This window comes from Poecilia latipinna, unplaced genomic scaffold (genome assembly GCF_001443285.1).
Source record: "Poecilia latipinna isolate Pla-1442-1.1 unplaced genomic scaffold, P_latipinna-1.0 Scaffold2280, whole genome shotgun sequence".
NCBI classification, from domain to species: Eukaryota; Metazoa; Chordata; class Actinopteri; order Cyprinodontiformes; family Poeciliidae; genus Poecilia; species Poecilia latipinna.
Window position 1 is genome coordinate 94697 of NW_015114896.1, and position 5044 is coordinate 99740.

Sequence of the window (5044 nt, forward strand, 5' to 3'; positions counted from 1 at the left end):
TGTTAATAGCAACCCTGATAATAATGTCAAAATGTTTGGTTTGCTGAATAACGTATTCAGTTTCGGATGGCTTCATTGGTAATCTACAATGTTAAGTGTCAATGTGTCAATATAATATAATGTTTTCACTATGGCTAAAGCTCCTCACATCTTGGGAGGATTGTATTAGGAGTTTGATGCCATATAAACTACAGTATATACAATAATGTGTGGAGTGAGCAGAAATAGAGACTTTGTTCACTGAGACACAACAACTTTTATTTTTCTGTTTGTCTCAACTCTCCATGGAGCTCTGCCATATCTGCTGGTAGCTGCTTCCTCCTGAAGGAGATCCTGTTGTTCTGATGGTTCTCCTCATCGTTCTCCATCATGTCAGCCATGTTGCTCTCCTTCTGCTCCCTGGGAAAAGTAATCAGATGTTATAGCTTATAGCACATAAATGTAGATAAATAACAGTTACTAATGTGGAAGTTACATACACATAAGGAATTATTTAAAACAGACATGTTACTTTATATATATACATGCAAACACTTTTTTTACCAGCCAACCATACAGAATTATAAATAACTGGAATAGTGTAAATTAAAGACAAAATGTAATTACTTGTAAGTTTTAGACCTATGCATGCATACAGCCATGGATAAAATACCACCATCGTTTTCTTCAGGTTTATTGCACATTCTACAATTACTAATTCATAATCTGATTAGAGAACTGATATCTAGCCATTTTACAATAATAGGATGTCATATAATATGTTTTATTATCTCGCAACAGGTGAAACTCGATGCAACAGCAAAATGAGAAACAATCGAAACACGTAGATTCACGCAAAGAAACAAGCGAAGGTAAAATGCTGTACAACATTTAGTTATTTATAACTGTAACGTGCAACCGAGTGTCTTCAGAAAATGCGCATGTTGTGTTTGAGCAATAAAAATACAGCAGACTTTGTGTTTCAAATGTCTTCCATGACTGTATGTATGCAACCTTAAATGTAGTACAAACCAGACAGATATATCTCCAAACTGCTCACCTGGCTGGGGAGCAGCAGCTGCGTCTGCGTCGGTGTTCACCGTGGGGCTCCGTCGGCTCCGAAGCGGCTAACGAGGCTTTACATTCGCTCCACTACTGACAAAAACGACTCATTCCACTGAATAATGAAATCCGAAGCAAAGAAAAAAGCCGGCATCTTTTTTTAGTTAACGGCTTGTTTGTATCTTCCATCACTTCCGTGTTGCAGCGAGTTTCAAACGTTGCGCCTTCATTTTTCTTCTCTCTCCGCTGCTCCGTCTTGTCCACGCCCTCAGCCAATCAGTGAACAGCAGCGAAGCTGCGTCACCCACCAAACCAGGGCCGGTCCGGCTGGCCCTGCTCCGAAGCAGGACCCTAAAAAGCAGGGCCAGCCCCGGACAAAAGCCCGGTGGAAACCCTCTACTGATAAGTTGAGCAAAGCATCTTAAAAGTCAACATCTGACCACTCAACTGCTTTCACTTCATATCTAAGTCTAAATATTAATAATAAACCAATTTGCTTTAATTAGATCTCAACCCCAGATTTATTTTTCTACTCGTTACCTTCTCAGGTTGTGAGCTAAACAGAACTTTACATTCTGCCTGACTCCACCAGCTCAAATAATTAATTGGTGAATCAGCTTTTCAAAGAACATTAGGAAGTCTGTAGCGTCATAGTGGGGAGGCTGCCAGCTCCGCTTTAAGTTTAGCTGTTAAAAACCAGTGAAGTAATCTGCCAGATGGTCTCCTGTACTGGTGCAGAGATGGAGAAAGTCCCAGGTTAACTTGTCTGAACTTGACCCACATCACTGAGCCAGCAGACGGCTCACACACGTGGTTCGCTTTAACATGTCCTTTCCTCAGATGTCTGTGGGACAAAAAGAGACAAAAACTGTTTGTTGTTTTCAAACTGTAAAACAAGATGATCTGCACAACCCAGCTGTCTAATCTTAAATAATTTATTGTCTTTGCTTCTTAGTTTCACACTCTTTCTAGGAATTTGTGCATAAGGAGAGGAGAGAGAAAAAAAACTATTGACAAGCGGAGAGAATTTCCCAAGATTTGCGAGATTACAGTCATGATACAACCCATCCTTTCTCGCTTCAAGCTGTGTGTATTTTGGCAAAGCCACAGTTGTTTTCAACGTATCAACATCCTATGCTCACACCTGCAGGGTGGATTTGGCTTTGAAGACTTGACATAAAAGATGAATCCAGATGCCACAAACGGTTCCATTAGAACAGGATGGCATGTCTTCACAGGGGGAAGTCCAGCAAGTCACATTTTTACTGAAACAAAGAAGGGCAACTCTTGTCAGGATTTGTTTTTTATTTTAAAAAGTGCTCCTGCTATATTATAGTGTGATTAGTTGGTAAGATGTTAGTAATAATGTAAGTGATCTTTCTACTATTGTCATAACCCATCAATAGCTGATCATGCTGCACAGCCATGAAGATTTAAATCAAGTGTAAAACTGCAGTTGTTGCAGAATCAAACTGCCCCTTTGCTGAAAATTAGTAAAACATTATAGTCGATCCATCAGTCTGAGGCTTACATGATTTTTATCATAAGAAAATTGTGTAATAAATTAAGAAATAAACATTTTTATATCACAGATGGTAGTAAAATCTTCACAACCTGAAATGCATGGTCCAACCTTTCAACATAACGAAGAATAGATTCAACTCTGTAGAAATTATTCTCACTTTTGGGTTGGTGGGTGGTTGTTGTCAGTCGTTTGATGCTGTACATCTGCATAATCTTCTGGTTTTCTTTTTGGACCAGTCTGTTGGTGTGAACCTCCAGTATTTTCAAAAATCTTTGCCTGTGAAGGTTATAGATGTTGGGTGATGCACTGAACATTATTTGTTCACGTCTTCTCCCTCAGAATGTTCATAAATGTGACGAAACAGTAGTGCTGTTTTTAACTTTTTCTTCCTTATTGGGTAGGTTTATTTAAAGTAGTTTTGTTAAGAATAACATCCCATGTGAATTTATCTGAAGGACACATATGGTATGAAAGAATGTGAAGATGCATAACCTTTATAAATATTTATTGAAGTAAAATAGGATGTTTGTTTGAATATGTAGTTATTTTTGTGAATTTTATTTCACACATACTAACAGTAGCTGTGTGTTTTTTTTTTTTTTTAAGTTTCATCATCCTGAGAAAAGCGGTAAAATCTCAGCTTTTATTTCAGACACATTAATCCTGCTCTTATGGGTTTGTTGAAATGCGAGATAACCCTTCAGTGATTGGTGGAGCTGCAGTGAAATTATGTTCATCCTGTGCATGATTAGATTGACCAGTAGGTGTCTAGTTGCAATGTGAAAATCAATCTCTGACGTTATGTCATCAATGTCTTGTCTTGCACCTGAAGTGGGAGAAAAATGAATTAGGAGAAACAAGATCCTTCCACAGTGAAGGGAGCATATAGTCTGGTTTAAATGTGTTTATTTCTTTCTCAGTATAACTAATACAGTAACTTTCTTAACCAAAATTAGTCGGATTTGTTTGAGCAACTTATTACAATCTCGATGTAGCAAAGGGGCAGTTTGAGTTTCTAAGGCTTTTTGCCATTTCTAAGTGAAATCAGATGATTTTTTTTTATTTCTGATCTTAAAACCTGTAATTTTAAATCTGACAGTTTGTGTCTTAAGTACTGACAGCTAGTGCTGATACATGGATGCAACTCTTCCACATTTTAAGTGCAAATGATCATAAATGACCAAATGTTAGAAAATGGAGCAGGATTAATAGAGCAGAAACTGACCACATTCGAAGAAGCTTTGATCAACCCTGATCTAAAAATCCTGCGGCTCTCTTTGAGACATGTGTAGGGCTGATCTCTTTAGGGACTCCCAGCGGCATCCTAATCCCAGAGAGGCAAGGCCAAGAGCTGATTAACCAACAGCAGAGAGCCACTCTGTGCATGTGTGTGTGTGCATCTTGCTGTGTCTTCAGATCTTTGCAAATCTGATTTCCTTCAGGTTTAGACTGAGTGTCGCCGTCTCATCCCCGTCTCATCTTTTCATCCTCTCTCCTTCGCCTCTTTTCTGTAGATCACCCCGTTGCTGCTGCTGCTTCACGTTTTTCCTCTCTCGTCGGTGTCAGGGTTGCCCTGGCAGCTGCACTATCGCAGCACACTCAACAAGGGGCGACTAGACTGTTGAGTGGAGGAGGTTTGGCTCTTGTCATCAGCATTAGATCAGAAGATGGTGCCACAGAGCTGAGGAGAGCATTGGTAATGACGGATGGGAAAAGGTAAATGTTGCAGGTTCAGATTTGGAGAATAGGGCTGTTGAAGGGACATTGAACATGCTGCATGAATACTCTAATGAGAACACAAGCCAACTTTTCAGCACCGCTTCAGATTCGAGCATCAAGCAAACGTCTGAGAGCTTCTGTAAATCTGGGCCTTGGTTTGAGCATTGACATGTCAAGCTTGCTGGTTGTACTCTTAAATCCTCTTCAGCTCAACTGAAATGTTCTGTCAGCCAACGTTTTGACTTATTTTCATAAACCCGATGGGTTGAAATGCACATTGTCGTTTACCTTCCTCGCTATGCGCTCAGGAAAACTTCACAGAATGTTAACTACTCTCCCTCAGCTTCTTCAGCAGATTCTCAGGTCTGTTCAAATCCCCGTGTCAGCGCCATTGTATCCTGTTTTTACAGTGGGACAATCGATAAACCACCCATTCATTCTGCATGGGATCTAAACCTAGCGCCTGCTTTGTGCTGACGCTAGCAGGCCAACTGCAGAGCTTCTTCATCGTGGGACATGCATCAACCACAGCTACCCGTCAAAGAAAAGCCTCCAAATGTGCAAGTTGGAAGCCCAGACATTGTTATTGCATAACTATGAGGAGATGATTCAGTTTGTCGCTGTATTTACAACATATTTTATGCATAAAGTGTTTGAACCCTCATGCACCACATACTGTATAAGGGCTTCTGACTCCATGTTATATGTTGTGCCGTCATGTTTTCCCTGTTCTTGTTAGAAAAACCAAGCTCTCATGAA

The 5044-nt window shown here is 39.9% G+C and overlaps 2 long non-coding RNA genes across 2 annotated transcripts in view; one reads left to right on the plus strand and one right to left on the minus strand.

Moving 5' to 3' along the window:
• Nucleotides 1–2285, plus strand: part of LOC106937122 (uncharacterized) — an 87782-nt gene extending 85497 nt beyond the window's left edge. The window contains exon 3 of the long non-coding RNA XR_001422319.1: nucleotides 2192–2285. This is a non-coding gene — a long non-coding RNA (uncharacterized LOC106937122). The remainder of the gene's footprint in view (nucleotides 1–2191) is intronic.
• Nucleotides 238–1417, minus strand: LOC106937124 (uncharacterized). The gene is made up of 2 exons (XR_001422320.1): nucleotides 1040–1417; nucleotides 238–399 (listed from the first exon to the last, which is right to left on the minus strand). It is a non-coding gene; the product is annotated as an uncharacterized LOC106937124 (long non-coding RNA).
• Nucleotides 2286–5044: the final 2759 nt, after the last annotated feature.